Source organism: Manis javanica, chromosome 7 (genome assembly GCF_040802235.1).
Source record: "Manis javanica isolate MJ-LG chromosome 7, MJ_LKY, whole genome shotgun sequence".
Lineage (NCBI taxonomy): Eukaryota > Metazoa > Chordata > Mammalia > Pholidota > Manidae > Manis > Manis javanica.
In genome coordinates, this window is record NC_133162.1 from 78,315,608 (window position 1) to 78,327,893 (window position 12,286).

Below are 12,286 nucleotides of genomic sequence, written 5' to 3' on the forward strand. Positions count from 1 at the left end.
ATTTATTTCTTCTCTGATCTTTATTATGTCCCTCCTTCTGCAGACTTTAGGCCTCATTTGTTCATCTTTTTCAATTTCGATAATCGTGACTTTACACTATTCATTTGGGATTGTCCTTCCTTCTTTAAATAGGCCTGGATTGGTATATACTTTCCTCTTAAAACTGCTTTTGCTGCATCCTACAGAAGTTGGGGCTTTGTGTTGTTGTTGTCATTTGTTTCCATATATTGCTTGATCTCTATTTTAATTTGGTCATTGATCCATCGATTATTTAGGAGCATGTTGTTAAGCCTCCATGTGTTTGTGACACTTGTTGCTTTCTTTGTACAATTTATTTCTAGTTTTATACCTTTGTGGTCTGAAAAGTTGGTTTGTAGAATTTCAATCTTTTTGTTTTACTTAGGCTATTTTTGTGGCCTAGTATGTGGTCTATTCTGGAGAATGTTCCATGTGCACTTGAGAAGAATGTGTATCCTGTTGCTTTTGTATGTAGAGTCCTATAGATGTCTATTAGCTCCCTCTGTTCTAGTGTGTTGTTCAGTGCCTCCATGTCCTTACTTATTTTCTGTCTGGTGTATATATCCTTTGGAGTGAGTGACATGTTGAAGTCTCCTAAAATGAATGCACTGCACTCTATTTGCTCCTTTAGTTCTGTTAGTATTTGTTTCACATATGTTGGTGCTCCTGTGTTGGGTGCATATATATTTATAATGGTTATATCCTCATGTTGGACTGAGCCCTTTATCATTATATAATGTCCTTCTTTATCTCTTGTTACTTTCTTTGTTTTGAAGTCTATTTTGTCTGATACTAGTACTGCATCACCTGCTTTTTTCTCCCTGTTGTTTGCATGAAATATCTCTTTCCAACCCTTGACTTTTAGTCTGCGCATGTCTTTGGGTTTGAGGTGAGTCTCTTGTAAGCAGCATATAGATGGGTCTTCCTTTTTTTCCATTTTATTACTCTCTGTGTTTTGATTGGTACATTCAGTCCATTTATATTTAGGGTGATTATTGAAAGATATGTACTTATTGCCATTGCAGGCTTTAGGTTCATGGTTACCAAAGGTTCAAGGTTAGCTTCTTAAATATCTTATCATCTAACTTAACTCACTATTATAAACACAGTCTGAAGATTCTTTATTTCTCTCCCATATTATTCCTCCTCCTCCATTCTTTATGTGTTAGGTGTTTTATTTTGTGGTCTTTTGTGTTTCCTTTGACTCCTTTTGTGTGTAGTTGATTTTATTTTTTGCCTTTTTTGTTAGTATTTGATTGGTCTGCTTTCTTTGCTGTGATTTTATTTTCTCTGGTGACATCTATTTAGCTGTAGGAGTGCTTCCATCTAAAGCAGTACCTCTAAAATACCCTGTAGAGTTGGTTTGTCGGAGGCAAATTCCCTCAACTTTTGCTTGTCTTGGAATTGTTTAATCCCTCCTTATTTAAACGATAGTCATGCTGGATACAGTATTCTTGGTTCAAGGCCCTTATGTTTCATTGCATTAAATATATCATGCCATTCTCTTCTGGCCTGTAAGGTTTCTGTTGAGAAGTCTGATAATAGCCTGATGGGTTTTCCTTTGTAGGTGACCTTTTCTCTCTCTCTGGCTGCCTTTAATACTTTGTCCTTGTCAGTGATCTTTGCCATTTTAATTATTATGTGTCTTGGTGTTGTCCTCCTTGGGTTCCTTCTGCTGGGAGTTCTGTGTGTTTCCATGGTCTCTGCATCTATTTCCTTCCCCAGTTTGAGGAAGTTTTCAGCAATTATTTCTTCAAATACACTTCCTATCCCTTTTTCTCTGTCTTCTTCTTCTCGTACCCCTATTATGCAGATATTGTTCCATTTGGATTGGTCACACAGTTCTCTTAATATTCTTTCATTCCTGAAGATCCTTTTATCTCTCTCTGCATCAGCTTGTCTGTATTCCTGTTCTCTGATTTCTATTCCATTAATGGCCTCTTGCACCTCATCCATTCTGCTTTTAAGTCCTTCCAGAGACTGTTTTATTTCTGTATTCTCCTTCCCAACTTTATCCATTATTCTTGCATATTTCTCTGCAAGTCCTTCAGCATGGTTATGACGTTTATTTTGAAAGCTTTTTCAGGAATATTGGTTAAGTCTGTCTCCCAGGTTCCCTCTCAGGGGATGATGTTTGTATGATTCTGGTCTGGATCAAATTCCTCTGCCTTTTCCTGGTGATAGAGGTAGTCGTGGGCAGTTGGCACATGTGTTAGCTGGGAGAAGAAAGTCCCTTCCTTCTTGTTCATCACCTTCCTCTCATGCAAGAACAGTGACCCCTAGCGGCTTGTGCTTGGCAGCTGCATGCCGACGGGGTCTCTGAGTCTGGCCCGGGCAGCTGTGGGGGAGGCTCTGTGCAGCTGCTGTGGGCATGGCCCGTCTCAGGCTGCTGCTCTGCTATGGCAGGGCCACACTGGAGGGGGAATGGGCGGGAGGCTGTTTATTGCTGTGAGGGGCCTCAGAGATGCACTACCTCCCAGGGGGCTAGGACACCTGGAGTTCCCTGGGATTCCCAGCTGCTTGGCTGTGTGTGCTGGGATGCTTCCATCCAGCTGTGAGGCTCCTGTCCCTTTAAGACTTTCAAAAAGCATTTGCTTTTCTTTTGTCCAAGGGGCACCGGCTGTGGGAACCCACTCACAGTTTTTACTGTTCCATTTCCCTAATATCTAGGACACCATGCACTTTGTGTCTGCACTCCTGGTAAGGATGACTAGGGCTGGGTATTTAGCAGTCCTGGGCTCCCACTCCCTCCCTACTCCGACTCCTCTCCCGCCAGGGTGCTGGTGTGGGGGACACGCTCAGGTTCCGCTGGGCTGTGGCTTGTATCTTACCCCCTTCGTGAGGTACTGTGTTCTCTCAGGTGTAGATGTAGCCTGGCTGTTGTACTGTATCTTCTGGTCTCTCTTTAAGGAATAGTTGTATTTGTTCTATTTTCAAAAACATATATGGTTTTGGGAGGAGATTTCCTGCCCTACTCACACTGCCATATAGGCTCCTTCCTCTCAATGTTGTTTTTGTTTTAGATTTAGGTCTATCATTATATTATTTGATTTCTCTTGTGCCTTCTATTGTTTATGTCTGTTTGTCCCTTTATTGCTATCTTTTGGATCATTTGAAACTTTTCTAATATTGCACTTTTATTGTGATATTGGCTTATATTTGTTTATATGGTTTTTAAAGTAGTACACTAGGAAATGTAAAATACACACCTAACTTTTCACAAACTATGCAGAATCAATATTTCTCTTCATTTAGAATGTAAACTTGTCCCTACGTATGTTCTTAGCCCATGCTATTCTGTTACACCTACAGACATTGAACATATTTTCAATGTTCAGAACTCAGAAGAGTAATCTATATATTTACCCAGATACTTTTTATTTCTGTTGCTCCTTCCTCATTGCTGAGACACCAAGTTTCTTTCTGCTATCACAACCCTTCTGTGTGAAGAACTTCTTTTAGCAATTTTTTTAGTGTAGGTTTGCAGACAATGAATTCTCTTGGTTTTGCTTCAACTCAGAATGTCTCTATTTCACTTTTATTTCTGGAGGAAATTTTTGCTGCCTGTGGAATTCCAGGTTGACAGTTCTTCAGCACTTTAAAAATGTGCCACTTCTTTCTAGACTCTGTGTGTTTCTTATGGGAAATTTGAAGACATACAAATCATTGTTACCTTATGGGTAATATTTTATTAGATTTTTTTGTAGATTTCAGCAATTTGACTGTGCTGCATATGGATATGGATTTATTCAGCTTTATCCTATTTGGGATTCACTAACCTCCTTGAGACTGTAGGTTTATATCTTATGCCAGTATTTTTTAACACCCAACTTGTTCTCCTCTCCTTTTAGGACTCCTTTAAACAGATGTTACATATTTTTTTTATTTTCCTACAGGCCTCTGGGACTCTGTTCAGTTGGTTTTTCTTTTTTTGGTCATTCATTTCACTCTATTCCTCATACTGATAGCTTCCATTGATCTTCTTCAAGTTATCTGACTCTCCTCTATACTTTCTCAATTCTGCTATTGAGCCCATCTAGTTGAGGCACCTTGCAAGGGCTTATACAGAGTAGGGTGAAGGCCTCCAGAAAAAAAACAAAGCAGGTTAATCACAGTCAGAACAATGTGACAATGTGCAAAGAAACTCCCTACCAAAGTGTTAAATGTTAAACATTAAGCAAAGTCAGAGTCACATTAATTCTCTAGGGTAAAAATATCAAACTAGGAATATAGGCATTCTTCAGCGAAATTAGTTAAAACTAAAAAGCCAGGTGTAACTTGACCTGGAATATTTGAGTATCCCCCAGATAATAAAATACCTCAGCATAGCCCTTGTCTCCATTGTATCAATTCAATCATGCCATTGTGGCATTTGCTTTGGCCTCCTGGGGGCCCAGCTTATTTTTTTACTTTAACCAGGGGCTGCTTCTCATCCTCCAGCCCTTATCCAGTGATTTGCAACTTGGGCAATTGAGTTAGAAAGTAAGCCCAGTTATAAACAACTCAGTAAGAACAGGAAGGATTCCATTTTAAAGATAAGATAGCGTTTTAAAACCCAATTAGTTAAAAAGTAAGTTTCTTAACATACAAACAGTAACTCATTCAACCTGGGGAGCCAAGTAGGCAGTCTTGATTGATATGCTCCCAGACCAGGAAGCTGCTGTCCTGGGAGGCAATCAGAGCAATAAATTTCTTGTAAATAACAAGGAGTGATAAGAAACTGAATGTCTCTTGAAAGATAAACATTTTGGGACCACTTAGCAGGTCTGCATCCCTAGCCCTTTGTCACTCAACCGCCTATAAAACCCCTACACAATGCACCACCCTGGGGTTCTTTTGTCCCCACCTGCCGTGACCTAGCAGCTCTGTCCTCTTGCTTTCTCTCTAAATAAAAGCCTCTGCCTTGCTCTCCTACCTTGAGTGTTTGCGAAGTTCATCTTTGACTCGGCGAATGAGAACCCTGGCATCAGTGAACTTATTGCAGATACTGTCTTCTTTCACTTGGCAATATGTAATTAAAATTCCTCCGTATCTTTTCATGGCTTTATAGCTCATTTCTTTCTTTTGATGAATAATTTTCTATTTTGTGGAATAACCACAGATTGTTCTTTAATGATTTTTTTCAGTTTTTGAGTTATTTTCTTAATAGTTGCTTGCCCTAAAACAACTATTATCCTATTACCACATACATCTGAATTTATCTGAATCTAATTTATAACTTAATACTAGTGATATAGAAAGATTATATATATTTTTATTCTCTTTCCCTTTTTATGCTATTGTATATTACATATAGATAGATAGATAGATCTATTAAAATTGTTACTTTACATACAGGCTGCCAGCATTTCTTTCTCTTTTTTTTTGAAGAATATGAGCTATGAACAGGAACTGAATTATAAGTACATTTGATGGTAAGTCCCCACAGAATACCCTGTGTGTAGTTAGAAAATAATAACCCAAGTAGATTTCTTCAGGAAGTTTTCTAGAATGATTTTTTAAGAACAGGTACTCAGAGATGCTCCTCCCATAATCTTGGGAAACATAACAGTGGAACGGCCATCTGGACTCTGTCGGAAAGTAGTATAGGGTGTTTGGAACCAAGCCTTTTCATTGGCCCAAACAGCATCACAGAGAGGCAGTATGGACACTCCTAGTGCAATGGCTGGGCCATTTACTGCTACAATAATAGGCTTCTTAAACTGAATGAAAGTATTCATGAAGTTTCTGATAGCTTCTGCATTTTAGTGCTTTCTTTTTTTCTGTCATCTGTTAAACGCCGTAGGAAATAGAGTCGAGTCTGCAGCAGAAGATGCTGTCCACGGCACTGAGCAGCACGAGCTTGCTGTCGCCAGTGGCGGCCGTGCTGTGCACACTCTGCACCTCCTTCATTACCTCTGGATTGAGTGAGTTATTCTCTGATGATTTTTGTTGACAAGATGTGGGTGAAGCCATCCTGCTTCCTGACAACAGTATCTCCACATCTGTAGGCACTTTCTTTTTGCCTCACATTGAAACGCAACCGCTTGTCAAAAGGCTGGCTCCTCTGTCAATAAATTTCCTTTTCCCAGCTGTTACTTCTGCAACAGACGTCTGTTTGTTGGTTGTCCCATTGGCTGCTAATGCATCCATAAACGGAGTTGTACCTTTTCCGTTAACAGCAAATCCCGTGGCCATGGCCGCAGTCACGGGGTCAGACACCTGAGGCACTAGTGGGTGTATTCGGGGCCTGCTCCCATTCTAGCTCACTCTGCCCTAGGGCCGGCCCAACAGAGCTCCAACCGGCTTTTCAGCGGCCACTTCTGGCGCCACCGTGTCCTCTTGACCCTGCTCGACGGGGTCCAGTTTCTCAGGGCTCTCATTCTGAAAGCCGTCCACTGCCGTCCGCTCTTAATGGGGCTTTTAGGCACAAATATCCTTTTACCAGATTTTGCTGGGTCCATATTTTTCCAGTTCGAGAGAGATGGAGCTGTGCTTTTCCTGAACTTCTGGCTGGCAGCAAATAACTGTTTTTAGGCCAGTCTAGTGATTTAGGAGAGATCTTAGAAGAGTTGATGTTAGGTGGATCTGGAAATTTGTTTCCTACCATTGTTTGGAGAGGTCCTCTTTGTTCTGGCTAATGTGCTTTCTGCTGCTAGGTGCGGCACCTGTTGAAGTCGTGAATGTCACCAGGTGCTGCTCTGGCTCCCAGGTGTCGCCCTCACTCTCACAGCTTTTCCACCGGACAAAATATTCTGTCTTCCCTTTTTTGTTTTTCCTTTTGTCAACAATCCGTTCAACCTTGTACACTCGTACAGCTCCTCAGGAAGCCATGGTGGGGAGCGGAGTTGCTGGCGGGCGGGAGGGGCAGGATCGGCGGGAGATGGTGGCCGACACTCTGTTTCAGACGCGTCTCTGCGTGGCCTGCGCTTCTTGCTCCCGCTCCCGGCGCAGGGAGCTTTGCGCGGGCGCGCCACTCACTCTGCCAGTGCGGGCCGGAGGCTGCGACGGCGGCAGGGATGTTCCCAGGAACAGCTCATCGCGCCTGCCGCGGGGCCGTGCTGAGGCGGGCGCGGCGGCGGTGCATGGCGGCGCGGCTGGCCCCTTGGCTCCCCCTCTCCAGTGTCTGTCAGCATTTCTTGTATCTCTTCAGCAAACTTTCAGAGACTGCATTGCAGGCAAGTACAGCTGAAGAGAAATCAAGGGCTCCCATTCACCCAGACCCCCCACTCACATGACAGACGGCCTGCGTCAGGCATGGCATGCTGAGAATACTGAGGACTCAATCACCCTTGTTTTAACTCAGTAGGGTAGGAGAGGGTTCCAAGCCAGAAGGGAAACTGATAAGGCCAGAGATTACTCCCCCTATCCAGCACCCTGCTTCTAAAATGTGGATGTCACTCAAAGAGAAGAATGTCACTGTTTCCAGTCCTACCTCTGGGGTGTGGCTTAGAAATTTTTTGCCATGGGAGAAAGATAGGCTATAAAATCAAGACTTCAAAATTCTTCCCAAAGGAAATGACTTTATTTGAATAAGTATATGGGAAGAGTGTATTTGAAGAGTGTAAGCCTAGTGGCACCCTAACACTGAAGATTTGTTAGAAAGCAAATTAGAGGAGGCTGGTACCTTCATGAGAGATCCAGGCCTAAATCATAGGCCAGATTGTTTACTCGACAGAAGCAAGGAAAGAGCTATTAAGAGCCCACCTGAAGACAGAACAAGCCTTACATACTGAACCTCAAAACTTATCTTCACAGGAAGGCTTGAGTAGTAAATTGCAGTTCATTTAAGTCAATTTCAACTATTGGCATGGTAGTGGCTACTCATCCTACACCTTCTAGCCTTTTGACAGTCAGCCATGCACACTTTCCTGGAGCAGCTTGCAAGAAGCTTGCAGGAGCCAGGGTGATCAATAAGGACGTTGCTGTCTAAACCAGTCATTGATGCTTGTGATTGTGGAGATGAAGACAGGCAGGCAGACATTGCTGCAACCCCCTTCCTCTCTGGATGAAGTGACTTCCCCCAAGACTGGTGCTTACCCTTCAACTGTCATTTTTTTCTTTCTCCCAGACATTCAAACACTAGGATGTTCAAAAGCAACCACAGCTCTGTGCTGTACCCTGTGAGCTGGGGGTGAGGAAGCCATGTTTTTGGCTGCATGTGCCTGCAGTTGTGGCACACTGAGCTGGGAGGGAGCTAGTTGAAGTTCAAATACCATAAGCTCTCACTGTTCTTATTGAGTTTTAGCAGATTTTCTTGAATAAATGTTTCTCTTTTGCTATATGACCTTGGGACCATTTCCAGAGACTAACTTTTTAAAGTAATTTTCATGAGTAACTCTTACATCACATGGGAGTGGGTCTGCAGTGCTCCTTTTGCAGCCATCCCCCTAGAAAATAAGGTCTATAAGGGCAGAGGGTTTTTTTCCAGCTTTATTGAGGTAATTGACATATAAAACTGTTTAAGTAAAGGTGTACAATGTGATGATTTAATACACTTGTATATGGCAAAATTTTTACCACAACAAGGCTGGTTAACACATCCTTCACCTCCCATAATTACTATTTTGCTGTTGTTATGGTAAGAACAATAAAGCTCTACTCTCATACCAACTTTCAAGTATACAATATGGCTAACTATAGTCATCATGCTCTACATTAGATCCACAGAACTTACTCATCTTATAAATGAAAGTTTGTACCCTTTGGCCAACATCTCATTTCCCCCACTCCTCTGCCCCTGACAACCACTATTCTAACACTCCATTTCTGTAAGTTTGATATTTTTAGATTATACACAGAAGTGAGAACACATGGTATTTTTACTTCACTGACATTTCACTTAGCATAATGTCCTCAAGGCCTATCCATGTTGTAGTAAAGGGCAAAGTTTCCTTCTTTTTAATGACTTAATAGTACTCCATTTTACACATGTAACACATTTTCTTTATTCATCCACTGATGGATATCTAGGTTGTTTTATATCGTGGCTATTGTGAATAATTCTGCAATGAACATAAGGATGCCGATACCTATTTGAGAGGGCGATTTCATTTCCTTTGGTTAAATACCCAAGAGTGGGATTGCTGGATCATATGGTAGATACATGTTTAATTTTTTGAAGAACCTTCACATTGCTTTCCATAGTGGCTGTACCAATTTACATTTCCACCAACAGTGCACAAGTGTTCTTTATATCCTCATCAACTTTTGTTATCTCTTTTTGATAATAGCCATTCTGACCAGTGTGTCAGAATGTGGTGATATATCTATCTCATAGTGGTTTTGATTTGCATTTCCCTGATGATTAGTAATGTTGAACACCTTTTTGTGTATTTTTTGGCCATTTGTATGTTTTCTTTGGAGAAATGTCTATTTAATTCCTCTGCCCATTTTTAATGAGATTGTTTGTGTTTTTGTTACTGAGTTGTACATGTTCCTGATGTATTTTGGCTATTGAACTCATCAGATATGATTAGCAAATATTTTCTTCCATGCCCTTTCAATTTCTTTCTTTTGCTTTACAGACACTTTTTAATTTGATGTGGTCCAACTTGTTGATTTTTACTTTTGTTACTTGTGGTTTTGTTGTCATATCGAAAATATTGTTGGTAAGACTAATGTCAAGAAGCTTTTTCTCTATTGTTTTTCTAGGAATTTTACAGTTTCAGGCCATAAATTCAAAACCTTAATCCATTTTATTTTTGTGAATGGTCTAAGGTAAGGATCCAATTTCATTCTTTTACATGTGGATATACAATTCTTAGTGGTATACTTTAATTTTCTTCTCCTTACTTTGTGTATATTTACTGTAGGTTTTTGTTTTGTGGTTACCCTGGCACTTTAAGGTACTTGAAATATCTTATTGATATAACAGTCTATTTTAAACTGAAAAAATTCAATCAAATACAAATTTTATCTATCCCCCACATATTATGTTATCAAAGTCACATTTACATCTTTTTATATTGTTTAGCTGTTAAATTATTGTACCTATAGCTATTTTTAATACTTTTGTCCTTTGAACTTTACACTACAGTTAAGGGGTTAACAGACCACACTACAATGTTAGAGTATTATAAATCTGATATACTTACCTTTACCAGTGTGTTGTCTATTTTCATATTAGCAATTTGCAGCCTTTCATTTTAACTTAAATAACTTCAGAATTTCTTGTAAGGCATGTCTAGTGGTTATGAACTCCCTCAGCTTTTGTTTGGAAATGTATTTATCCTGACTTCACTTCTGAAGGACAGCTTTGCTGGGTCAAGTATTCCTGGTTGGCAATTTTTTTTCTTTCAGCATTTTGATATATCATCCTACTCTCTCCTGGCCTGGAAGGTTTCTGCTAAAAAGTATGATAGCTTATAGGTGTTTCCTTATATGAGGGAAATTTTTCTTGCTGCTTTGACAGTTTTATTTTAATATATGTTGGAAATGATTGTTTTGGATTGAAACTGTAGTCTCATGTACTTGGATGTCCAAATCTCTCCCCATGTTTGGGAACTTCTCAGTCATTATTTAAGTAACCTTTCTGTTCCCTTCTCCCTTTCTTCTCCTTCTGGGACTCCGGTGATACGTAGATTGTATCTCTTAATGGTGACCCATCAATTTTGTAGCCTTTCTTCATTCTTTTTTTCTTTTTGCTCCTCAGACTGCATAATTTCAAATTACTTTTTTGCAAGCTCACTCATTCTTCCTTCTTTATAGTCTGCTCTTGAAGCTATTGGATTCTATAGTTCAGTCACTGTATTGCTGCTCAGCTCCAAAATTTGTTTTTTGTTGTTGTTGTTCTTTTTGTTGAACTTCTTTTGTTGTTCTTATATTGTTTTCCTGATTTCACTAAAGTATATATCGGTGTTCTTTTGTAGCTGAGCATATTTAAAGCAATAATTTTGAATTCTTTGTCATGTAATTCACATATCTCCATTTCTTTTGGATCAATCACTATGCTTACTATGTTTCTTTGGTGGTGTCATGTTTCCAATTCTTTGTGATCCTTATATCCTTGCATAGGTGTCTGCACATTTGAATAACAGGCACATCTTCCAGACTTTATGGATTGACTTCAGTAAGGAAAGACCTTGACCTGTTAGTGGGGGCAGCTAGAGTGGGCTGTGACCCAGGTCTGGTGGTGCAGGGCCAAATGCAGGGACAGACATATGACACTTTGGTTCTGGGGGATTGTGTCTTGTTGTCTCGGGCCACTGGGGTCCAGAGCACCAAGTGTGTGGTTGTTGGAGAGTACTGTGGGGTTCTCCAGAGGCTTCAAGGACTGATATGGTCCTTAGAAGTGCCTCCAGGATCAGCAGCTAGGGACCAGGGCAGGCAGTAGTAGTGGCCAGGCCAATGGCATGCATACACTCAGTTTTGGGGGCCAGCTACAGGTGCCTGTGAAGGGGCAAGAGCTGGCTGCTAATACATATACAATGGTGAAAGTAAGAGCCAACAGCAAGGGCCTAGGTGAACTTTGAGCCCACTGGCAGCTGTGGGGTCCCTGGCTGTTGATGCACTCCTGTGGCTGCAGGGTCTTCCCATGGACACATGCATGGCAGTGGAGGCTGGGATGGGAGTCAGGCCAGGAGTGTCATAGTAGTTGGAGCAGCTGCAGGTGAGAGCAGTGTTACAGGCCAGTGTCATGAGATGAGGCTAAGTCTGGGCCTACAAGCAGCTGATAAGGTCCTGTTGTCATGTAGGGTTCCACCACAGGCACACAGCAGTGGATGACAGTGATGGGTCAGGCTGGGGGCAGACAGGTGTACAGCTGAGGGAGCTAGCTGCAGGTTAACCAGTGGCAGAGGCCAGTGACTTAATACATGGCTGAATCCAGGCCCACAAACAACTCTGGGGACCATGGTTGTAAGACAGTGCCATAGGCATGCACATGGCATCAGAAGCTGGTGACAAGTCAGGCTGGCAGTGTGCAAGTGTGTAGCTGGAAGGGCTAACCCCAAGGGTGTGGAGGACAGCAGGGGTTATCTGTGGCCGTTGAGGCTGGTGTCATGCAGTCTTGTAACCATGGAGGGCTGGGCTAGCTGCTGGTGCAGATTCTGGGTTTTAAGGGGTCCATGGTAGCTGGCCTGGCATTGGCTTCTTTGGCAATGAAAGCTGCTTGGGTCTTCTGCAGAGAAGGACACTGGAAAATGTGGTCACACCTGCTGTACCCCTGCTCTTCTTCCTTGTTCCTAGTCATCTGTGTATGTCTTAGCTTCACTGGTCTCTGGGTGGAGTGAAACCAAAGTGGGTCCTTCATGTGGTGCCATGAAAGGCTGGGGAAGCTGGTTGCTTC

General features: G+C 41.6%; 1 pseudogene; it reads right to left on the reverse strand.

Annotated features, from left to right (window-relative positions):
• Positions 1-5,198: 5,198 nt before the first annotated feature.
• LOC118968572 (chromodomain Y-like protein pseudogene) lies at positions 5,199-7,133 on the reverse strand (annotated as a pseudogene).
• Positions 7,134-12,286: the final 5,153 nt, after the last annotated feature.